Source organism: Polypterus senegalus, chromosome 6 (genome assembly GCF_016835505.1).
Source record: "Polypterus senegalus isolate Bchr_013 chromosome 6, ASM1683550v1, whole genome shotgun sequence".
Lineage (NCBI taxonomy): Eukaryota > Metazoa > Chordata > Cladistia > Polypteriformes > Polypteridae > Polypterus > Polypterus senegalus.
This window is the reverse complement of record NC_053159.1, coordinates 177,881,806-177,908,748: the sequence shown is the minus strand read 5'-3', so window position 1 is coordinate 177,908,748 and position 26,943 is coordinate 177,881,806. Positions and strand designations below refer to the sequence as shown.

General features: G+C 37.1%; 1 protein-coding gene across 2 annotated transcripts in view; it reads right to left on the bottom strand.

The window, feature by feature from the left end:
- The window catches only part of itga6a (integrin, alpha 6a), an 84,097-nt gene that overhangs the window by 39,256 nt on the left and 17,898 nt on the right, over nucleotides 1-26,943 (bottom strand). The gene's annotated exons all lie outside the window — the stretch shown is intronic.

Genomic DNA, 26,943 nt, shown 5'->3' with positions numbered 1-26,943 from the left:
AACAAGAGCATGTCAAGTCATGTTTTTTTTAATTCTTCTCTTCCTTTTGTTTATGTTCAATGACTATTTTGAATACTGTTTAATTCACAAAATGCATGTTTTACTGTATTTCTTCATGCTTCCAATAATCTGCATAAAGTGGGAAGAATTTCAATCTTTTTCATAAACTTACTGCAAAGGCCACTATGTAAAAGAAGAGAGCTTTAAAGCTCAGCTCACTTGCCAAAACATACCATTATATTCTTTTGTGGATAGGGCTGCAATTGTTTGAGGTTTTGTTGCTGTATTCTATCCGTGTGGCAGACTTTTAACCGAGCAACCACTTCCCTGCATGACCCTGCTCCTACAATAAACTGTTCAGCTACACTATTTGGTCTCAATACAGCTTGAATATGTTGGGCAGGTCCTGAAACAAGCGCTAAAAAATGTGTCACAGGAATGCAAGCCCAAGAAAAAATTCCATGTATTCAACAGCTGTTCCAAAATACAAGGAAGTAGATCGCTTCTTGAAACAGCAGGATCATTCCCATTCCAGTCTACCCCAATGGCAACCAGCTGGAGCTTATTTGGATTAAGACTTGCAAATGGAATAACCTGAAAATACTTTCACGTCAGGAGTCTTAATTTGTGGTGGTAATGCCTTCAAACACAAAAATCTAATATCCAACACAAACACAATTCATTTCATTCAATGATTTACTGACTGTGGACAGAATACATGAATACACTTCAGAAAACTCGTGTCAAACTCCTGTAATGGTCAAATGCTGCCATAATCGGGACTGCAGTCCCTGAAAAGAGTCTTTTATTCTGAAAATCTCAGACACTACATGTAAGAAACAGACATAAAGGAAAGTATAAAGCAATTTACTAACCCTACAATGTGCAACAAGAATCTGCAATTGGGTTGTCTTATTAACAATCGTAAGTTTCTGAACAAATCCAAATCTTATTATGTGATATCATCTACTGTTAAATTCTGCTCTGCACTTGTAATATTTCTATTGTACTATTGTATTGAGGATTACTTGTGTTCTGTGTACTGTATTGTATTTAGCCCCTTTTTGTTGACACGCACTGCATGCCCAACCTACCGGGAAATAGGGTCTCTCTCTTCCATTTTTTTTTGGGAGTTTTCCCTCGTCTTCCTAGAGAGAGTCAATGCTGGGGGGATCACTGTCAAAAGTCAGGGCCTGTTAAGGACCATTGCGGCACTCCTTGTGTGATTTTGAGCTATACAAAAATAAATTGTATTGTGTTGTATATTGTTATATTATATTGTTGGGGACCTGAGTGGCTGGACCAGGCCAAGGGGTCGCCTACGTAACACCTGGCTGCGGCAGATAGAGGGTCATTTCCAGAGGGCGGGACTGGACCGCGTGTCTGCCTGGGTGATTGCCAACCAGGATCCCGAGTTGTTTTGTAGAGTAGTGGGTGCGGCAAAGTGCTGTATACACCACAGCATGCTCCCCAACTTGCATTGTATAAGTTTATATAGCTCAGTTCATTCATTGAAAACAGCTCAAAGTGCTTTCTTTAAATTTTAAGGTGAATAAAGATAAACACAGATACTGGTAAATTAGTATTGAAATTGCAGAACAGCAGCAATAACAAAGAATATTGAGGAACTCTGATGTTGTTAAAACATTACATATTCATTCCATTAAAAATGTAACAGAGCAGTACCATGTAGTTTGGGCAAAAATCTGTATCATACCAGAATTAAAAATAACAGTTTTGGTAGATAGCAGTATAAATGTATTTGTATATTATTTTTCAGACTGAAATCTATTTTTTTTAAACAAATTGATGATAAATCATGCATATATGCATGCCTCTTATCAGCTAAAGCACTTGTTAATGTGGTGCTCAGAGTCTAAAGCAATTATTGGGCTACTGGAGTTGGAAAAAATGTACAGACTCTTGACTCCAACCAAAGGTAAATTGTAATATGTATTAAAATTTCCAATTTCACATATACTAATTTGATTAAACTATCTTCTTATTCTAGGTTTATGAAAAAAATGTAGCCTCTTTATAATTTTATAAGTTTTGTCTTTTGTTTACTGTTAATCAAGGTTTGCAACTTCTTCAATAAATAATATAAAATCCCCACAACAGTACCATTACAGCTTTACACGGGTGCTAAAATGAAGCCTGATCATTCACTTTGGCAGTGATAAAATGCCGTGTATCTTGTATGTTACATACTTTTAAATAGATTAGCAAATATAGGAGTCTAATTACAAATAGAGAATTCAGAGCTGGAGTCAGTGGCCATAAATTGAGGAGTCAAAGTTGAAGGTTTTGTGTACTGAAACCATAGCCCTGGTGCTGCACTGCCACTCAGATAGATTCAATAGTAGATATTCACCCCTCCAATTCAAATCAATAAAAATGCAGCTTTCTCTCACACTCATTCACTCAAGCCGCCACCAAGCAAACAAGGGACAAGACTATTTTCTGGCCATCCTGCCCATTTCCAATAAGCGGGTTTAAACATGTATGCATTGTCAAAACTGTGTTAATTCAATGTCATGTCATGGGGTGGGATGAAGCCAGCATCGACTCAATTATCTTGAACCACAAATCTCACTGGACAGTATTATTACTGCTAGATAGACCCACTTACATAAAAACAGACATTACCTTTAAGGCACTAGTACTGAACACTGTCAATGTCAAATTTCTCCTTTCTTTGTGCATATGCAAATTATGCATACTGTTTGACAGGATGAATTTTCCTCTAAATTTTATCAAGCAGATAAAAATTTTTTTCCAATCTGGTAAACTAGTTGATCAGGTATATTTTCTACACCTATCACAGCATAAGGTTTATTAGCTTTTGCAAAGCTATGATTTGACAACAGAGGAGTGAGGAAAACGAAGACAGCAGAAAGCCAGATTAATTGTGAATGACTCTCAAGAAAACTTCTGGTAGCCCACAGTCTTCAGTAATTTAACAATACAAAGTTTTATTAACCCAACACAAAAAGACCACCAAGTCCCACCTGTGTATTGCATTATGCCATGAAATTTTCTAAACCACTTAATTCAGACCAGGAAGACAAAGTGTAATGGCCAAGCACAGGGTACAAAATGCTTAACTGTAACCCAGTTAACGGTTTACATGGACAAATAACCAGGTCACTCACATAGAAATCTACACCTGTTAACCAGGTTTCTCAAAGGTCAATAATCTGTTGTTGTTTTTTTGTTTTTAAACCAGAACATGAGAGCACACGGCATTTCTGTGAATAACTAAGTGATTAGAGCACATGTAAACACACTGAATGACAAGCTGGATTGGCCTAATAACACAGAAAGGGCAGAGCAGACTTTTTCTTAGGAGACTGCATTGCTTTACTGTGGGTAGTGACATCCTTCACATGTTCTACAACTCTGGGAGAAGCCAGTGTCATATTCTACACCACAATGTGCTGGGCAGTAACATCACTTCAAGATAGGTCCACTGAATCAACAAGTTAATTATGAAGGCAGGCTCACTTATATGACAAACTCTTAACCCACAGGAGGCTAGAAGTGCAGGAGAGAATGAAGAAAAAACTGATAGCCGTTATAAACCATGCTGCACTTCCTGTTGCCTTTAGCCAAACAAATGAATTCAACAGATGGGTGTTAAGAAATGCTACAGAGTTTACATCATAGATATGGCAATACATCTTTATAATGTCTCACTGTGAATGCTCGTTATCTTTAGCCATGTCAGATGTTTTTCTTCTTGTTTTGTACTTCAACAATGTGCTTGGCAGTGATTGCTGTTTTTACAACATTTCTATATTTTCTGAGCTTTTGGAAAAAGCTAAATGTCCCCTTAGGACAAATAAATCCATGATAATCAATCAGTTTATCAACAGCAGTAAAAATGTACATATCAAAGACCTTCCTCTATAATTCTTTACACTTCCAGGATAAAATGGTGAAGGTAGTTAACAACTTGCACAAAATGCATCAGATAACACTTCAGTTTTAAGGATGAAGATCATTTAGGAGAAATTCAAAAAATCCACCAAACTGTATATATATATATATATTAACATATTTATTTAGTTATTACTTTTATCCCAACACTGTTAAAACCCATTGAACAGTCTATAATTAAGGTTCTGGTAGGTTAAGTGATTCATTCAGTCTTGGTTAGAGAGAGAGTTTGTAAATTGAAAGGAATGATACAGTCTAACTACTCAGCCACTTCACCATTAAATTTTAGACCCTATGTAAAGTATGTGTAATTACTCTTAACAGACACACGTTTTGTCTGTTAGGAAAACAAGAGATATGGCAGAATGTATAGTATGTACAAGGACTAGAGTCAGGTTTTGAGAAAATGCTTGTTCACAAGTGCACGGGGTTATATACTCGAATGCATGTGCTGAGCGGCTAGAGGCTCAATGGAGTATATAATTATTGAAATGGAATATACTCACCTAGAATTGGACATCCTGGAAATCTCATGTTAAAATTTACAAAGTGACCTTACTTATCTAAGTCTATTCAAAATGATGCGATATTAGACTTATTCTTAAATGGACCATTAATTATTTATATTTGCATATTGTAAATACTTTTTTTTAACAAATATTGACTACAAACCTGTGAAACTGGGTTAAAACTTTAAATATTACTATCTAATTGTGATAGCAGGGTGTTGTGTTAGCCATTATGGATGCAATGAGAAGTGAAGTAAAATGACACCTTTAATTGGGTAATAGAACGGACTGCAATATGCAACGTTTTGGGGCAACTCAAGCCCCTTCTACAACTACAACTTTTGTTCAGTTAGCCAACAAAAGGTGTTATTTTACTTCACTTCTCATTGTACACAATTGTGAGAAAAAATAATAGTGCAATATGCTGAAGGACAAAAATGCTTGGCTTTCAATCAGGTTCACAAACATAAGGTTGAAATGCTTTACTTACGTTTACATTGTTGAGCAATCAACTTGACTTTTTTTTCTTTTTAAACAAAACATGCCACAAAAGCAGAGCCTTGGACAAGCAAATATTCCCAGACTATACAGCTGTTCAATACGGTTGTTAAGAAACATACATAAGCAAAGATTAAAGCTCTACTTATGCAGAGGAGTAGTCACCACTGGGATTCTGACAAAAATGACACAAGCTATTATGAAGTTAATCTTAAAAAGGTAACCATATCCATCAAAGAAAAATGCCAGCAACTTTGAATATATACACTATGGTTTAATATATTTAGTCTTATAATCTTACTACAAAAGAAGCCAATTCAAATGAATGAATCCCAACCTAACCTGTACATCTCCAGAGTATTGTAATGTGCACCTCTACCATTTCTTCACTGGAAAATAATGTTGCCAAAATATCTTCCAAGGAGCACATACAAATGCTGAATGAACTTTTGCTGCAGGGGTAGGATCCCCACCCCGCCTGAAATGTACCAAGAAATGGGTGAATATCTGGGTAAACCTTACAAAGAACAATGTGATCATTATGAACTATACAATTAATCACACGTACATACTAAATACATTCACTTTCATTTCTGTTCGGTACCTGAAAACTAAACACTGTTTAAATTCAAAACTAAAAACTATATAGTAAATATTCAAATATGACAGTGCCACATGAATTACTAAATGCCAGGACTATTCAGGATATTTTCATTTACACAAACCTTTTGAACCTACTTTTCTAAGAACACAAATTTTTAAAATCACTGTTCTGAGTGGAACCTGTCCTGTTAAACCGCTGTATGGTCTTGGCCACCGTGCTGCAGCTCAGTTTCAGGGTGTTGGCAATCTTCTTATAGCCAAGGCCATCTTTATGTAGAGCAACAATTCTTTTTTTCAGATGATTAGAGAGTTTTTTGCTATGAGGTGCCATGTTGAACTTCCTGTGACCAGTATAAGAGCAATAACACCAAATTTAACACACCTGCTCCCCATTCACATCTGAGACCTTGTAACACTAACGAGTCACATGACACCGGGGAGGGAAAATGGCTAATTGGGCACAGTTTGGACATTTTTCACTTAGGGGTGTACTCACTTTTGTTGCCAGCGGTTTAGACATTAATGGCTGTGTGTTGAGTTATTTTTAGGAGACAGCAAATTTACACTGTTACACAAGCTGTACAACCACTACTTTACATTGTATCAAAGTGTCATATCTTCAGTGTTGTCCCATGAAAAGCTATAATAAAATATTTACAAAAATGTGAGGGGTGTGCTCACTTTTGTGAGATACTGTATAGGTGATCACACACTGCTCTTGCTTATGCCTGTGTACACTGAGCCCGACTAATCTATGCAGTAGTAATTACTTGGACCTAGAGGCTCATACGCACTTGCTCTCATACTAAATATTTATAGGATGTGCTTTAACTTATGTTTACACATTTTAGGTGTACATTTCTTTGACTTCAAAAATGTATACAACACAACAAGTTAGTGGTTTTACCACCCGTTAACTGCATTTCACTGCAATTACGTGTTTCCATTAACACTTCACATGTCACGTCATTAGATAAAAATTGGCTGATGCTTCATTTAGCCTCACAAAATGTCCAGACAATAAGGAATTTCTGAAACACTAAATAAACATTAAATTGGAATGATATACAGTATAGAGCATCTCCTTTTGCTATTAGGTACAAGTATATATATATATTTTTTTATTTCTACAGCTAAATTCTGTGTTTCCTTTCATATCCTAAAGTCATAAAGGTTAGATTACTTGACTACTTTAAACTGGCCACAAATGAGTTAAGTGTGGAAGTGTGCAACCCCAACGTCCTGTCCAAGACTGTGCTTAATGCAGCTACGTTAGCCACCTGAACTAGACAAACCAGAAGGATTGTTGGCTGAGCAACTGCAGTCATGTCCATTACATTCAGAGGAAGAATATGAATTTATTCTTCCTATCGTTTCTAACTTTGTCATTGAAATGCATAATGTGACAAGTTAAAATGATTGAAATGGACAGCTGCTTAATTGCATCATCGTGCTTGCAAAACATGTATGAAAAATTACATTTATTCTTTTCCTGCACTAATTCTATAATGGATTAAAATGGTAATAAACAAGCATTTTTTGCCTGTAAAGAGCAAAAGAATTTTCCTGCATTATTAAAATATGTGAGTTTTTTTTTTCAGTAATAGACATAATTCCTACAATTCCACTCTGAAATACAAGCCCTAAATTGGATTATTAAAATACTAAACAAATTGCATAGAGACTGATATTAAACTTAGAATTAGGGCTGCACAAACATATACATTATTGATTATTTAGAACAATAATCGAATGATTAATGAAAATGATGGCTTGTAAATTACAAAAGAACCTCTAACTATGGCTTATTGTGAAAGTGAACATTGCTCGAACTAAAATTTATACCGTATTAAAGACGTTGAGCATGCACTTAAAGAAAGCTTTTAAAATTATTCAGAAAAACAGAGGGACAGTCATTTTACATTGTGGTCAATGCATCATTGTTAAAGGACAAACTGGCATTTACAACAAACTCAAAACTGTGTAGTGGTCTGTACTTTTGGCAGAAGAGGGCACTTGGCACAGAACCCAGAGTTATAAAGTGGATTCTGAATAATTCATTTGTGGTTTAAAACCATCATCACATGATAGTGACAGGACTTGCAGTAGCTCTGTTGGTATCTATTAAGATTAAATAAAGTTTGCAACGTCTGCTCAAAGCAAAAGAAAAGACATGCTCAGGAATACCTGATATTCTGCTACAGTTGCAGTAATAAAACGTTTTGAAAGAAAAGTCTGTTGCCTTGACTTAGAAACTAATTTTTTGCCTCTTGTATGACTTCTATCTGTTCTCTTGAAAAAAAAGAGTCAACGCACACGTCACACCAATAATTATTTGTGTTTCAAAAAATCCAAGAGGATCTTTTCCACCCAGCTGGTATGGAGTACACTTGTGCCAAAAGAGGTGTGTTATTAATAAACCACCGTTGTATTAATGGAGGCCTTTATGTTTTTGCAGAAACTAAAAATTTTTATGGGAAAAAGTTTTTAACTTTATCACAATGAAAAATTATAGTAAGGGATAAATATACCATGTAATGTTGTTTAAATGCAGTTTATGAAAATGTATGTTTTCCTTCAATTTATTAAGTCATCTGAAACAATTCCATGGTACATTGGAGATTCAGACAAATGCACGTTTCATTCTGCAACTGAAGCAATGCCTGATTTAAAAAAAAAAAAAAATCGTTCATCTCTGCTAACCCAAATGTAAATGAGATGGTTAAAATCTGACATCTTAAAAAATAAGGATGAAAGAAATAAAATGATTAATGTCAGCAGAAGGTAAGCCTGTTTTCCATCATCATAATTTTTGTTGCAGTTTTCTTGATTTACTTCAACATATGTGAACGCATCTCTATTTCATAAATACAAGTGACTGAATGGCACAGAGCTGGCAGGATATATGGTCATAAGCATTTTCAAATCCACAAGCACATGTAGAAAGGATTGACAGACTTGCGTGACCCTTGAAAAATGACAGAATCATCCTGCTATTGCAGAGCCAGTACAGAGATACAGCAATCAGATGAAACCTCCATTTCAGTAGTTTTAGAAAGACTTTTACAGGAATGCTGAGAAGTGTAATATCTCTGTGACTGGAACACACCTTTTTGTTCTGCCTTTCTAAAAACTGGAACCAAGCACCACTCAAGTCTGCCAATCCTAAAATGCTGTCCAAGCCTTCCACGCAACATTGATTTCAGTACTTCACATCATATCTTAACCACTCCTGCAGCCTTGCATCTACCAAGCTTTAAAATGACCGAGACAACCTCTGCCATAAATAAAGATGGACACAGTCGCAGCCAATGCTTTTGTCAGTCTTCTCTTCCTCCCAGAGGATATCCCATGAATTTAGGAGATCAATAAAGCCTTCTTTCCACTTCTTACCAAGATTCCCAGTTGAACTCAATTTTTCTCTATCCTTGCTGAGAACAGCCTTAGTGATATCCCACCTACCCTTCTTATATGCCTGATCCTCGGAGGCCATTCAAAACTTATTCTCCATGGTTTCACCAAATTCCACCTATGCATATATTAGGTTTATGCTTCAGTCACTGCTACAACTACCACTTCTGGCCTGCCGAATGTCTCTGCCATACTTGAAGACCATTTTCCTAAAAACAGCATTTATTTCTACAGCACATTTTCACACACAGGATGTAGCTTAAAGTGCCAACATCACACTGATGGCCTCTTCCTTTGACTTTACAACTTTGTTTCCTGTTGAAGTCCAACAGCTGATCCAAGGGTCGCCCCCTATAACTGTCACTAACAACTTTCTGACTACAGCTCTTTGCAGACATCTCAATTACTATGGTCTTGAAAATGGCCCATTCACACTATGACTCGGACTTGTCCCAAACGCAGAAGGAGACCTTCTACAGTTGGAAGTTAAACTTATTCTGAAAAGAGGCGTTCACCAGTCATTACCAGCACACCCTCACTACCTATTTTTTTTGGGGACCCAAGGCTGGGGACAGGGGGGCTTGGGCTGTCAAAAACAGAGCCTGTTAAAGCCCATTGCAACATTCCTTGTGTGGTTTTTGGCTATACAAGAAATAAATTGTTATTTTTGTGTTTCAGATCTGTCTAGGCTCTCCAACCACCTGAGCAAGCACACCATCAAACCATGATCAATTAACACGTCAGAAAATCTCTTTACCCCAGTAATCCAGTAAATATAGCTATTATAGCTATATCTCAGATATACACAGTCGTTTGATGACCAACGGACTCAAAGTACTCTGGAACACTAATGAGTAATGTGGTGTTGAAACATGGTGCTTGCTATGTATAACCAATGACTAACACAGAAATTTAATAAAAATTTACCACTCAGATTCAGATCAGGAAGGCTGTTTTTCAAAAATCACACACTACAAGGACATGTTTCATTCCTCACATGAGCATAGAAGTCTCTCAGTAGGACTATAGAGCTTGCAAATAGTAATTTTATGAGCATCAAACCTGTCTAAAAAGTGTGATTACTCTCAATAGTTGCTACACATTATGTATACAAACATGAGTAAAGATTTTCCACGTTGAAACTCGAAGTCACAATGAAGTGACCCTTTTATTCACTGCAACAAATGTCAAAGTACATCTCTTAGCTTTAGGCTTGTGACTATCCCCAAAACCCACCCAGGCACACACTGTTGGGCCAAATCTGGACTAGAAGTGGATATACCACTGTTGACTTAAAAATTTGGTTCAAAAACCAAAAGATATCCGGTAAGGTAAGCCTGACTCTATATACAAGATATTTTTCTGTCTCCCACATGAGTTCTAGCTGCTTTCTGCCAGAAATGTTACATTCCACAGTCTAATAGTTTCCATTGGTAATGTCCAGTATGCCTGTCACCCAACTGGCATTGCACCTGATCATCACCCTTCACAATTTTGGTGAGGAGTTCCAAAGTCAGTTCTATGGTATATTTTCAGTGGCACACAACCAAGCTTTGTGGTCACCCAGGCACAAGGTGCTTGCCAGCAGGCATCACTTTTGACTGGGCTCCAGAAGGTTCTTTTTAGTTTAATTCAAAAATTCCTTAAATCAATTATGGATTTTTCTTTGACTGGTTCCTCCCCTTCCAGGTATTTGCCTCGTGTAACCCTTACTGGAGTCGTGTACAGTGACAAGACAAAACAGCTCTAAGGATATCTGAGGCACACAAATCACCCCAGCAAATCAAGGGCACATCCTAGTAGGTGCCAATTCTCTCATAAAATGGAAAACAAAAAAATGAACAAAAAATTTGCAATTCAACCAGTCACTTGGAAGACCACACCTACATGCTTGACAGTATTTTGGCAGTTGTAAGTGCAATCAACCAATCTGTTCCCTCACCCATTTTTCACAAGTTTACCACTACTGGCTGACATACATATAACTAATCAGATCCAAGTTTCTTTCCCTACTGATTGCAAGCTAGGAAGCTGCAATTGGCTGAACAGTTGACAGGGTGGCTCAGACAAAAATGTACATCGTTCATTGCTAAATTGAAATAAAAATGAAAGAGGTGATGAATGTTGCAATGTAATAATTAAGAAAAAAAGTATATAACTAGAAATGCAAAATTAACTTAAAATGCTGCAAAATGTCTTGCTTATGTATTAGTCTTCTGTGTGCTCAAAAAAAAAACAAATTACAAAATCATTTGATACAGAGACAAAAGCACAAGCAAATACAATTTAAGTATTTTCCCTAAATTTTGGAATTATGAGTCTTGTACCACAAAGACTACAGTTTTACAAAAAACGCTTCTACTACAGTATCCAATGCCACAGAATGCCACTTTAGCTACTGAAGGGCAAGAGGGTTATGGGAGATCAGTCCAGCACATAATATTCTGTTTCTGGGAAAAGAGATTTGGCTTATGACACAAGGCAACAGTTGGCCAGAGCTTCTGGGAAATTTAAAATAAAAAACGAGACCCTGAAAGTATGTTCATTGGTTACTTTGTTATTTTAGCAACATATTTAAATTACCCTTAACAAAAAAACAAAAAACACATATCCAAATATAAAAGAAGTTATATGTGCCATCCATTATACAGTATGTGGAATATGAAGCAAAGAATTAAAGCCTCAAGAACAATACAAATGTATGTCTTCTTGCCGTTTTATAACAAACTGAAATTATAGGTTTCATCATTTAGCATTGTTTATTTTTTAGCTTGCTCCTGCTGCTTTTGATGCTGGCACCTTTTAATCATTCTTATATGTATTATAACTTGCTTTGTAAGTCACCATGGATCTGCCAAGTAGAAGTAACAATAAAAATAATAATAATATGTTGCCAGCAACTAACCACACACAGACCTCACTAGTTCTGATGACATTTCAGCATTCAGGTTGTGTTAGAGCCTGTACGTGTAAAAACAATCATTAAATATAGTTCTCACACAAAGAGAAATATCAGCAGTCAGACTAAGTTTTGAAATAAAATAAAAACACTGCCCGACTATCCATTTATGTTTTTATAAAATTTAGTCTTCAGTAAGCCACAATAGTTAGCCAAGTGTCTTTAAATGTTAAAAATAAAAATAGCAATCAGTTCAAGCTAATGAATAAGTCCACTCTAACCAGCAAACAGAAGCCCTTTGTAAAGCAAGTATAATTAAACATTTAATGGGTCACATTTTCCATATTGGTAAAAAGTGCCACACATTGCCAGGATTAAGAGCTGAGAGAAATGTGTACAAAGGTACTTCTTCATTGCTGAACTTCAGATAAATGTGGTAAACGGTAACGATTTCAGGAGAAAAGATGTAACTCGGCAAAACCTTCCTGCTGCTTAAGAAGCAGCAATTAGTTAATGAGAATGGATTAAGAGAATTGTTTAAAGCCACATAAACATAAATGTTCTCACTTCAGTGCTGTCAAGTTCTCATGAGAAATTAAACTTTCTCAGTAATCGAAAGAATTTTCAATTATCCAATTAGCGGTTGGAGAAGAAGCCTAACTAAAACCAATGTGTTTTTCTCATACAAATCCAGGTTTGGCTTGCAAAAATCTCGGTTGGAGGGGGTGTTTGGGACAGCAACCCTGAGGCAATTACCACTCAAAGTTAATTAAGTGTGCATTCATTTGGTTTAGGAATGGACTGAATTTCCCTTGAAGCACCACCCTAAAGTTAGTTGAACATCATGCATGGAACAAGTGAGTTGGCTAAAATCTCACAATGGTAGATTCACAAGGAAAAAAATGTGTGTGCCTTATGTAAATACAAACTGCAGCGGTTTCAAAAACAATGCCTTCAAGAAGGGTAAAAAAAACTGGCCTCAGGAAAACTAATTTCCACTGAAAGACACAGACCTACTATAAAATTAGAACAGGGCCAATGGGTGTGGACTTGGCTAGAATTGAATTCACGTCAGTAGTGAAGTTCTACAGTGATGTGTGTGAATGTGTGTGTCACCAATCATCTTTTCATTTGGTTTAAATAATCATGACAAATTGAGGAAGATGGTTAAAACTTGGCTATTATAATAAAACCTACTCCTAATGTCAGGCTTCAACTAAAAAATAAAATAAAAATAAATAATAATTATAATAAAAATGCACCATTGGTCATAGGCAAAAGTTTACTTTTTTAGGGTTAATGCATTAAAAAGGTATGGCTGTAACATTCTTACTTTACTCTGAGCCTAACAGTTAATACGCAGACAAGGGCAAACACCATATTTAAAGTGAAAACATTTAACAGCTTTATTTAAATAGAAATTACTATCAATCAAAAGCTACAACTTGGGTGCACCACTGACAAAACAAGAAAAATGCAGTATGCCCATTCCAGCCTTTGGTGCAATCTATAAATCAAATCACTGATCAAACAAAATCTGTTTCAATTTACAAATCTAGTCAGTTTCACTGGACGTTGTTGCTTAGTAAAATTAACTTCTGTTCTTTCTTTTATGTAAACGTTACTGATGTTTTGCCTCACTATTAATGCCCTGCCAAATGCTGTTGCTTTCACCTTTTAATAGGAACCAGAAATGATGTGTTGATAGTAGCTAAAAGTGTTAGTTGAAAGCAATAAGTAGGGTCATGAAGTAAACCCCGTCCCGTTATAATACAAGTATATGTGTCAGCGTAACATATGGCCAATTATGAGGAAAGAGGACTGATATAACATTTTACAGCCAAAAAGAACTATTCAAGTAATCACTAATAAAAATCAAATGTATCAAGCAATGCCATAGTGACAACCAAATCAGTGCCCCACAGGAAAATCATTATGAAAAGCACAGTACTGCAAAAACAAATGCTGCACAAAGAAAAAAGTTTGCTACAGTTTAAACATATACATGCTGCTTTAGAGTTTCTTGAGTGGAGCGCCTCAAAAGTGCCTGAACATCTGCAAAATCCCTCCATCTCAATAGAAACAAATCTAAAGTAACTGATGTGGGATCATCTGGACAGCAAGAACCTTAAACCCTTAATCTTTAGGTCTGGCAAAGTTTTTAGTTTTGCGACAAAACTTGAATTTATACTTCAATATCTCAGCTGCAGTCAAAACTTAACTTTATCATTTATAAAATGAAATATAAATTGCAAATACTCTTGGTGGGGCTTCCTTTAACTGCTCCTTTTAACTGCTATCAGACATCACCACATCCTGCAGAATACAGCTACTTGACTGGTATTGTCTGTTCCTTGTTTCATTCTTACTACTACTCCTGCTTTGGTCTCTTCACTGGCTTCCTGTTGCTACAAGGATCAAGTTTAAAACTTTTGCCTTGGCCTATGGTTCTCTGAATGGCTCTGCTCCTCAAGATCTCCAGTTTTTAGTCTTTTCGTATTTCCCCGAAGAAGTCTCTGTTCTGTTTTTGCCTGCCTGCTGATCATCCCACCTCTTGCCACACATACCAAGTTAGGACAATGCTTCACTGTTCTTGGCCCAAAGTTGTGCAAGGATCTCCCTTTGTCTATTCGAACTGCACCCAGTTTACTCAAGTTTAGAAGTCTCTTGAAAAACGCACCTCTTCATTACATGTTTTGGAACTGCTTATCTTCCTTTCTACAGGATAGATGCTTTTGTGCGGATACAAGAGGATACCGATTTGTGGCTTAGTCTAGTTGCAGGTATAATTATGTTGTAGTCGAAGTACTACTATCTCTTGTTCAGTTGTTTATACTGTTCTCTGTTGCTTTTGATGCTAGCACCTTTTAATCATTCTTGTATATATTATAACTTGCTTTGTAAGTTGCCTTGAATAAAAGGATCTGCAAAATAAACAATAATAATCAAACATTGTCAGAGACCAACCACACACTTCACTAGTTCCGATGCCAAAATACCTTTTCATAATTTTAACATTTATCTCCATTGGACTTATGCAATTCTCTTTTCAATGGTTATCCTGCACAGAGTATCACCTGACTGAGAAAATGGTTGAGAAATTGTGAAGTTAAACTTAATACTTCAACAAGATTAGTGACACTGGTGAGACTAATATTTATACAGGGTAATTCTAATGGGTGGAGCCCCAAGCTTGGATGCATTACTGTCTTAATAATGAAGCGATCTCAACAAAGTGAAGATCACAGTTATCCTGGATAAAAGTACAAACAGTTGAGGCATGGTGCTCTTCTGTTGAGACCAACCGCGACAGAATGAACAGAAAATTGCTGCCATCACCCCTACAATGCTTGAGGTTACCTTTGCCAGTGTGTCGATGTGTGTTTGCAAGAAGGCGGCACCCATTTTCAACACCTAATGTGACTGGATCATTTACAAGTCTATCAAGGTATGAACTATATTTACTTTGTTCCTTTCGCTTCATTATTACATGAGTATCATCATAACTCGGGGCCCCACCCATTAGAATCTCCCTGTAGAAGATGCTCATACCATATTAACATATTGCTGCAAGATCTGAACAGAGCATCCAAAACATTTTCCTATGCTACAACTTCCTCTTGTTTTATTTGTCATTTTTTTCAACTTAACTCCGTAAGCTTTTAATGTTGCATTCTGTTAAAATGCAAGGTACACCTGTTAGCTGCCCCCAATATCTGCCTGATTTGCTTCTGTGTTTTTCATTGTTTAGATTTTACAGAACTTACTAATTGTAGTTTTATATGATACTTCTATCTTAATATGCTCTGCACAACATCTTGCAATCCACCCTGGTCCTCACAGTGTTATAAAAAATGCAGAGCGTTTTGTCTAAATTTACCCTGTACGTATAAACATTTATAGACTACTTAACTTGCATTATAATGGGATATTAACAGCACTGTGTTACTGTTACTGTTGATAAAGAAATATCAATTTATAAAAAGATGTTTAATGTTAACACAATTATCATTGATATACTTTATTTTATTTTGTATGAAATCATTCCATCATTCTTGCACATTTTTACTTTAAACATTACAAAAGTTGCCTCCTATTTTTAACTTTGGGGAAGTACAGGTTTTAAACAAACTCTACAACTTTTCTGGATTTTATTAAAATGTACTGGGGAACGCAGGACATATTTCAGGCAACTCTGTTTTACATGTTAAAACCATACATTTCAAAAGAAGAAGTAAGTTTATGGCATAACGCCAACTCTCCAATCTGTTACAGATTCATGGGCATGTGTTGTACAGGTGGGTTAAATGCAAGAAATCAACAGGCAGTAGGAAGATTTACCTTTAAAGGATAACTTCTGTATATTTCAAGTCAAAGTTATTTTTTCACAATTATGGTATATATTAGTTTGACACAAGAAATGGCATTTAAAAGTGAAGCATGTTACTTTAATTTTCTAACCTAGTCAATTCAGACCAGGGTTGTGGGGTCTACTGGAGTTTATCTCGGGTAGCATAGGGCACAAGATAGGAACAAACTCTAAACAGGGTGCAAGTTCATCATAGGGCAAACACACACACACACACTACAGCCAATTTACCTAACCAGCATGTCTTGGAGCATTCAGAAGAAGCCAACACTGCAAAAATATGCAAACTCCTGGCAGGGAGAACCTGGAATACACACCTTGGTCTCCTCACTGTGAGACAGCAGTACCACCACTGCATCACCGTGCCACTCCAAAACTCTATCTTGCAAAAAAAAAAAAAATACCTAGCCTGCTTTTGCATTTTATAATCAAGGTGAACATTACCATAGTTCCAATGTGAAGAAAAATGTTAAAACGTACCAAAAAGACCATATCAAAGTACCAAAGATTTTGATTTAAAAAACGGGCCTTCGTTTCTGTGGCATGCTTGTGACAACAAAAGTAACCAGGATATAATATGTTCTATAGCAGACTATTTGTATGCTTTTCTCAAGGAAAGGATAAGGTTTGTTGATTGCTTCTGTGTTTGCAGAGGCCATTGTGGATGAAGTTAAGGCAACCTGTGGTGCACCGTGCAAAATTAGAAAAAAATACTCAATATATGAAAAAGGCAGCGTGTGTGATACAGAAGATAGATAGCAGGTTAGGAAGAGGAATGGATGTCTATAATGTCTTTTCAGTTCTTGTCACTTGATTACATGCTATGTGCAAGCTCAACATTCTCTCTCAGTGAAGCACATGCATGCATTATCAATCAAGTGACAGCAAGCAATATCTTTGTGAAATAAAGAAAAAAAGTTTTATACAGTGAAATATACACAATTAAGAGACAGCTATTTACACCTGGGCATCAACATTCACCATCAATAATGACACTTGAAGATGACTTTACAAGGTGAATCCACATCCCTGGAGCAGAGAGATGTTACAGAGGAAGATGAACTTGACAACGTGAGATGCACAGCCAAGCTTTTTAAAATGGCCGAATCTCAAAATAACGATTTACTTGATTGCATTTTTTCCCTTCTTTAGGTAACATGGATATGCAGGTTTGCAATATGTGCATAGTCTCAAGACACAAATTAATACTAAATAATATTTTTGGCTTGACAAATTGACATTTTTGGCAAGTGTTGAGGCTTTTCTTTATAATGGGACCGCATTATTCACAAGCTCCATTATAAAACACAAGAGTGGGCTACTTATTTTTTGTTTTATTTATAAAATATGCATCACTTTAGAACTCAATGTCATGTGGAAAACAAATATATCTCATGATTGTGAAGAAATACAGTAAGTTCAACTTGAAAAATACAGAACTTAGCCTTTAACAACTGGAATTGGAGACCTTACCTAAAAACCAGAACTGACTCTAGAGCAGGGGTCTCCAACCTTCCCCCAAGAGAGCTACTTTTACAAAATGAAAACAGCCGAGAGCTACTCATGTTTTCTGACATTTATTCTCATAGCTTATTTCAACCCAAACAAACTGAATAAGCTTGTTTTGCCTGAACATTTACAAAATGTTGGTGTCCACAATTCACATTTTGCATATAAAAAATATTTAGTTCACCTGCAAGTGCATTTTGTATGTCTGTAGGCATTATCTCACACTACTGAATTAAAACATTACTGCTGTGAAAACAAACAATGCAATTCCTAATACACATATATGACTTATTCATTTGTCATTTTGTCACATGTCACTGTCACTTTATTCAAAGGTCCAGTTGCAAGTGTGATTTGTTTTTAGTTAGATGACTGGCACTGCATGGAGTCAACAAGAGAGGCAGGTGTATGGTGCGGTGTAGCCACTTTGGTTCACTCTTATGGAGTCATTTAAATGTTCATCTGTCAGTCTTGTTCTGAACTTTGATATCATGACATTTATGTCAGACTCACAGGAGGTATGGAGACCCAAACCAAGCAGACATTTTCAGAGCTGCTTGGTGAAGATTCTTATAGTTATCTGGCTCTACTAATCTCTAGAAATGTCGAGAATGCTGTTGAGACTAACTGCACATTATTTTGAAGGTTTACTAATATATATCAAAATCCAATGTCTGTCTGTCTGTATATATGTCTGTCCGCTTTTCACGAGAGGACTACGTAACGGATTTAGATTGGGTTTTTTTTTTTCTATAATTTGCTTGAACATTCCGGTTGATTTTGCGACTTCTCTCACTTCTTTATGTATCAGAGTTTGCTTGCGATAACAATTTATTTGCGCGAATCTGAGATCCACACAACGGGCCGGATGGCCTTCCTCACTCACTCGCCAGCTTCGGGGCGTGTTCCTTAACTCCGCTTAGCTAGCGAACGAGAGAGCAATTGAATTCAACTTTATTTGATATTTAAAATAAAATGTTACTTAGGTCTTGAGGAGATTAAGTCTGGATATTCTCTTAAGTGTATGCCAAATTGAAAATATAGATTGCAAACCAGATTGTGGATTGTGATTTTGTGTTAAAAGGATCGTGATATGATTTTTTGGAAAGATCACCCACCCATAATTTGACTAATCAAGTTTTCAAATTTATGTAGGATTCATTAACCATTTGGCGAGCTACTTGGAAAGGGGTTGCGAGATACCGGTAGCTCTCTGCTCTAGAGGCATTTAGCTTTCTAGCTTTTAAAACAGAATGTGAAACAAAGTTGTGAAGAAATAACAGTAGCCAGAATTTGGCTTTAGGAACAATGTCCCAGTTATATACACACCTATAGCACTCTTTATGCTTACAAATAATATTAAGGATAAAGTGACCTAGTGAAAACTTAATTTATCTGAAGACCTTTCTACTACAGCTGTAAGGTTTTGGACTGACAAAAAAAAAGATTAACTACATCCTTAAATAAGCATCATTAGCCACATGCTGGAGGAGTGAAAATGAGTCTTATGTCCCTACAGTGCACGAGGGGTCATCAAGATAGAACAAGTAGTACCGAGTACCGATAGGAAAAAATTAGGTGCCTGCCTTTGTTATATCAAATATTATGGGGGAACAGCTCATATCAGCAGGGAATACTGCAACAAGTCCAGTGTTTTGATGGGTACGAACAGTGGAAACAAATGTAGTAATCAGCCTCTGCTTGGAAGTTCTGGGTAACTAGCACTTTAAAAAATTAAAACTAGGAACCTGATCTGAAATTTACCTGGCTACTTAATATGTATAGGTAATTTTACAATGTTTACCCTCAACTCCCTAATTTAGCTCTTACAGCTAGGCTCTTTTAATAGACAAACAGCTTGGAACTAGGAGGCAGAAGAGAAACACCTGATACCAAAAAGAGGGAAAATATTTGTAGGAGGAATTAAAAAAAAAGAAAAAAAAAAATCCAAATCCCCCAGGTTAGCACATATGATGTATAATAGCACTACCTGAAGTGGCCAAAAGAAGGTGATGTGATGCCTAAAAGAACTGTAATTAATACTTTGTGAGACAAACCATGACTACTCTAAATAAAGGTCTTTCTCATGTGCCATTACCAAGTGATTTAAAAGCTCAGAATGTCACTGAGAGATGAGGAATTTAGCAAGATACAGAGTAAGGAAGTTCTCTAAGGTTTACACAAAACCCATTTGCACTTCTCAGATTGAGCACACAAGAAAAGAAAGGATCCATTATCACTAAAATGTACAATACCGCAAGTCGTTCAACCTTTGCATGACATTTTAAATCCATTATATCATCTTCAATAATAGAAGAATAGAATCAAGTGTATAACTACATTTGAAGATTCTTCAGGTTTTCTATCAAATAAATGTAATACTAAATCTCTGGATTAGCATCAAACAAGAAAGGACTTACTTAAGAGAAACTTTTCATGGTTTTCTCACTGTGGATAGCAAAAACAAACTCTAGAATAACCCTTTATTTTTTCCTTTGTTTGGTGTAAAAATATGATATAATGTATGCCTTACCAAAAACACAATTTAGAATTATCCCAGTGTTTGTGCCTTGCAATTGACTGGCAGCTGCCGTCAGTCAATTCACGGTTTCCAGTCATCCAGAATACCACACAAAAAAATATTCTGTATGCAATCACTTTGGTTTGAATATTTACTAGTGTACAGCTTGCTTCAAACCAATTTTTTAATACATTAGCCAGTCTGCACTAATGCAAGGAAATTGGTACACTTTAGAAACATATACAAATTTATAGAAAGATAGCACAGGTACTTGATTTGTCCAATGCTGAAGTGTAGCTTTTCATAGAAGCTCAATAAATATTATGACAAACAACCACCACCACCACCACCCAAACACACACAAGAATTACAAAAAAAGATGACAGCAGAGACAGTGAGGCATTATAAATGGCATACTGCCATAGATATAAATTAGCCACAATAACATTTCTTGACACGCTACTATTGAATAACTAAAAGCGCTCCACTATCACCTCCAGTGGGTCAACAGTGCATCACGTAACTGAGCCTATTAATACGTTTGTTGAGTTATACAGAACATTTCAAGGATGTCATTACACACATTAAAAGGAGCGCAGTTTCTGAATGAAAAAAAAAAAAAAAAAAAAGACTGCTCTGCTTTTTCTTCTATACTTTCTCTGGGTTAATAGACCAATCCAGATCGTGTACCATCTCCACATTCACTCCCTGAATAGTGACTTGGTGTAGAGGCTCTTTGGTGTAGGCAAAGTCTATAAACAGATCTTTAGTTCTGTTGATGGTTGCAGGCAATTTTCTTTTCATCAGGAAACAAAGTTCTCCACCTGGCTCTTCAACTCTGTTCCACTCCCCTTGTCAAAACACTCCAAGTGACCTACCTAGTATGTATTTGGATTAACTTTATTTCAGTTCTTACAGAATTTTAAGTTAATACATAACCTTTACAAATTATTCAAGTATATACTTAAATGAAGTTCTAACAATGAAGTACTTGAAACAAAGAAAAGGACTGAAGGTAACTAAAAGGGATAACAAAAAGTGTCTCAGAGCTTGAGATTGTGAGGTCTGACTCATCTTGGAGAAACTTGATTTTTCCAAGGTCAGAATGAGGTAAATGAGTAATGAACACCCCAATTCTCCCTTAAAAGCAAGGATAAACTAATGGAAAAGCCTAAAGAACACTCCTATGAAATGGCACTAAGTCAATGGAAATGTCTGCAGGACTCCCCTACTGGTGGCACTTGTTGATTGGATGGAACAATAAAGTTCTGCATATTATGCATATTAAGAGTCAGATGATGCGATTTATTAGAGGAGGAAATGGTAGTAGAAAAGAAAAAGCAAATGAATTGCATTTTTGATTTCTCACTCCATGGACTGAGACATTTATGCATATCTCTGTGTAAATAAAGAAACATTCTGCATTCTCATCAGACTCCATGACCGACTTCTTTGAAAACAGTTTTTTTTCCTCAACATTCTCTTTCTGTGCATTTATTATCTGTAGATCTTTATAAAATATTCAAAAACTAATCAGGGAACAATAGATAAGGAGACTATGAACAGTATTTTCGTTTGGGTATTGCTTGTTTAAAAAGCTACAACATGCATATTTCATCATTTTTGACGGATAGCAATAGCAAGTCAGCAATAGTTATAACACTTTTAAACAACTATCACAGTTTCTGAAAACATTTCAAGCGCAATGTTTACGTTTCTAAAAAATACAGATAGGAGCCTCAAGGGCAATGGTTAACATGTTTTAGTCTGTAGATTATTGTGCAGCAAACCTCAATTCTTGCAAAGGCTTAAGATGCGGATTTCATTCCCATGTTTGTAGCAGCTGTGTTTTCCAATTCAACAGTCACCCTGCAGTTTGTTAAACATTGGCAGCAAACGGAGTATCAAATAGCTTTACAACAGTTAACTCATTAACTTAGCTGATAATGGATGTACCATGAAGTTTATAATTACAGGGGTGACCTACTAACCACAAATTGCACTGTTTTCTGGTAATTTATTCAACTTAAACACTTAAAAAAATGAAAAATGTCTAATAAAATATTAGGAAACAGCAAGAACCACTGGTAGATAGGTAGAGAGAGAGAGAGAGAGAGGAAATGCTCTATATAACAGATAGAGTGTGAGGCAGGTATAACAGTCTATAACCTTGTGTAGTGTTAACATTACACCCCCATCTAGATAGCTGAAGCTGCTCCTCTGTCTGGAGATGATACTGCTCAGTGGAAGAAGTGGATACTCCATGATTGACAGGAGCCTGCTCAGCGCCTGTCGCTATGCCACTTATGTCACTGTCCAGCTCTGTGCCTACAATAGAGCCTGCCTTCCTCACCAGTCTGTCCAGACATGAGGCGTCCCTCTTCTTTATGCTGCCTCCCCAGCACACCAGTGTCGAAGAGGGCGTTCGCCACAACCGTCTGATAGAACATCTGCAGCATCTTATTGCAGATGTTGAAGGACACCATCCTTCTAAGGAAGTATAGTCGGCTCTGTCCTCTCTTGCACAGAGCATCAGTATTGGCAGTCCAGTCCAATTTATCATCCAGCTGCACTCCCAGGTATTTATAGGTCTGTACCCTCTGCACACAGTCACTTCTGATAATCACAAGGTCTGGAAGAGGTCTAGGCCTCCTAAAATCCACCACCAGTGCTCCTTGGTTTTGCTGGTGTTCAGGTGTAGGTGGTTTGAGTTGTACCATTTAACAAAGTCCTTGATTAGGTTCCTATACTCCTCCTCCTGCCCACTCCTGATGCAGCCCACGATAGCAATGTCATCACCAAACTCCAAATTGTATTGGAAGTCTGATGCATATAGGCTGAACAGGACCGGAGAAAGCACAGACCTGCAGTTTCCGAGATGCACATACTGAGGTCTGTCTGTAAGATAGTCCACGATCCATGCTACCAGGTATAAATCTACTCCCATCCCTGTCAGCTTTTCCCTAAGGAGCAGTGGTTGGATGGTGTTGATGGCGCTAGAGAAGTCCAGAAACAATTCTTACAGCACCACTGCCTCTGTCCAAGTGGGAGAGGGATCGGTGTAGCATATAGATCAGAGGTTCTCAACGTCGGTCCTGGGGACCCCTTGTCGCTGCAGGTTTTTGTTCCAACCAGCTTGTTTTTAATTGAACTCCTGGGCTAATTAAGTGAACTGATATTTCCCATGTTCTGTGTTTAGGGAACAATATACTAATTAGGAAACAAAAACAAAAAATAAAATGTGCCAAGCAGTTATATAGGAATAATGTATTTTTTTTCTTTAACAGTATTTTCTTCTTGATTTTCATTCTACTTTTCAAGGTGTTCCAATTGTTTAATGAATCCATTATTTACTAATTAGTGGGTCTGATGCTAAAGTAGTTGTAGCCTTTGATTATTTAGTGTTGTTTGCCAGCGTGTCTGATCTGCTCGTTTTAAGTTGCCATTATTAAGATACAATGAAGGGGGAAAATCTGCACAGAGAAAGGGCAAAGTATAATGAAATCAACAAAAGAAAGTTAAGCATTTTAATCTATAATCAAAAGCAGAAATATTTATAAATGTCTTATACATGTAAAAATCATGCTGCTATGCTTATCTGAATGTCAAATAAAAGAAAAAAAAAATACCAGCTAATTAAATGAGCTCAGTGTTATCAGGTGTTGTCACTGATTAAGAATCTGGTTGGAACAAAAACCTGCAGCAACAGGGGGTACCCCAGGACCGTTTCAGAAACACCGATATAGATTATGGCATCCTCCTCTCCCACCTTCTCCTGGTATGCGAACTGCAGAGGGTCGAGGACGTGGCGGACTTGTGGCCTCAGTTGGTGAAACTGCAGCCTCTCCATGGTCTTCATCACATGCGACGTCACAGCGACAGGCCGGAAGCTCACCAGGACGTGATACCTTTGGGACTGGGGTGATGCAAGATGTTTTCCAAAGCCTCGTGACTCTCCCCTGTTCCAGGCTCAGGTTGGAGATGTGCTGTAGAGGACTCCCCAGCTCCAATGCACAGGCCTTCAGCAGTTGTGGTGATACTCCATCCGGACCTACTGCTTTGCTGGCACAAAGTCTCCTCGGCTCTCTGCTTACCTGGGCTGCTGTAATTGTGGGTGGGGGGAAACTCTCTCCTATGCTGGTATCAGCAGAAGGATGGGTGGAGGATGCAGTACTCTGAGCTAAGAGTGGGTTAGGGTGGTCAAACCTGTTAAAGAAGTTGATCATCAGGTTTGCTCTCTCCACATCTCTCTCGGTGGTGGCACCCTGCTTTGAGCTGCAGCCAATGATGATCTTCATCCCACCCCACACTTCCTTCATGCTGTTATTCTGCAACATCTGCTCCGGCTTTCTCCTGTACTGCTCCTTTGCTTCCATGTGCTGGACTCGGAGTTCCTTCTGCACACGATTGAGCTCATGCTGATCACCGCCTTTAAAAGCCCTTTTCTGCTGGTTCAAAAGGCCCTTGATATCACTTGTAATCCATGGTTTTTTGTTAGCATAGCAGCGTACTGTTCTTACTGGAACTACAATGTCCATACAGAAGTTGATGTAGTCAGTAGTGCAGTCAACAACCTCCTCAATGTTCTCACTATATGATCCCTGCAGGATATCCCAGTCCGTAGTTCCAAAGCAGTCTCTCACAGTCTGCTCTGCCTCAGGGGACCACTTCCTGAATGAGCGTGTGGTTGTAGGTAGCTTCCTTACTCTTGGTTTGTAGTGAAGCTGAAGAAGAACCAGGTTATGATTTGCTTTCCCAAGCGCAGGCAGCAGGGTGGTGCTGTATACATTCTTAACGTTTGCATACAGCAGGTCAATAGTCCTATTTCCCTGGGTGTTACAATCCATATACTGAAGTAATATTTGTACTAGAGACCCCAGGTAAGGCAGCAGACGCTTTTGACCACTATAAGTTGGTCCACATAAGGGGCCATCAGACCACTCCCAGCAGGGCTGTGTGACTGGTATGAAATGCACCAGGTAATTTCCTTGTGCTTGATTTCTTACACATAAGGAGGCCACAAAAACATGTTTTTCTTATGTGGGGAAGGACATACAAAAGAACTGTTAGCTATGAAATCTAAAAAGTACAACATTTAGAAGCATGTGAAAAAAACAAAAAGCGTATTTGAGGGTGCAGCAATGCTTCCTAGTGGATGTGAAGGTACCAAGAAGAGACAAGCCCCTAAGGCCCACATTTGCAATGGATTTTAAGCTTACTGAAACTGGACTTTTAACTGACAGGTACGATTAAATTCAACAGGAAGCAAATGGAGTAACTTGTGATCTCGTGTTACGATTTTACTTAATGTTCTCAAAACCACTTAATCCCAATTTAGATTTGTAGGAAAACAGCCCTAGACAAGGTACTAATGCATTGTTGGAATAATACAAATATGAAATGCTAAAAAGATGTGCTTCAAAAGCAAGCACAACATAGAAAACAGTTACTGCTTTTTAAAAATGCACCGTATACAACACTTTACTGCATCAGTACGTAAATAATTTGTACCATTTTACTTCTAGGTTGGGCTTGAAAATTGACAGAGATGGTTTTGGTTTCCTTTCTGTCTAAAAGTGTAGATGCTGCATACTGTCTAGATGCTCCAAGCTGCCTCTATCAAGCTTGCACGCAGTTACACCTTTCTGCAACCACATATGAATTTAATGTAGTTTTCTACAAAACATTATAATGCTACCACCAAAGCCAGTTCTTCTGACTACAAGGTGAATCTGGTGACGACTTCATTTCCCAATTTAGTCCTGCTTATCAGATCTCCAAAACCTCTTTAAAATTTTACAGTGAACATGTACAATCATAAAATGATTAGTTGATTCATTATATTTTACTTACATAATCCAGTCTTTTAAAGGTTGGAGCCTAATGATAATACATATAAATTTGTTACAATTATTTAGTTCCTCTAGTTTTAGGAATTAAAATATTTGATAGTTTAAATCACCTATTAATAATGCCAACAGAAAAGCCTGTTCTCATAGCAGTCATTCTAATGTTCTGTAAGTGGAATGTGGTTTATGTATACACTTTATTTTCAGTTGATATTGCACTTGGAAGCATACAATCATAGAATTAACTTCATAAGTGTTAAAAGAATACAAAAAAAATAAACTGCTCATAAGCTATAAATAATTATCATCATTATTCATACAGTTCATATCAGACATGAACTGGTAACTACTACATAATGTAATGACACATTTCAATAATGTTATGAAACACTTTCAATATACTATAAAAAATGCATGGAAAGAAACCAGAGCAGTGGGAAAAAACCTACATTGACACGAGGAAAGCATGCAGTCCACATGAGTCCACAGAGACCATTGAGAAGGCGCTGTGCCACATGCTGCTCTCTTCTACTCTGTGTTGCTACATTATTATATCACCAGCTAAGGCATTCTCCGCTGCTGTTCTTGAAGCAGCAGAACTTAAGCATTTTTTTGTGAGAAACAAATCAAACTCTCCTCAATATCTGCTAGTTTTAGTTCATTTTAATCCTATAATTCAGTGGCTTTCAGGTTTGGTAATGTGGAAACCCTGAGGCTGCAGGTTTGTCCCAACTAATGAGTCATTTTACTTCTAACTGATCTTACTGTTTATTTAGCTGGTCGTTTTTTTCATGTTTATTCTTAATGCAAGAAGCAAAATAGTGCAAGATTTA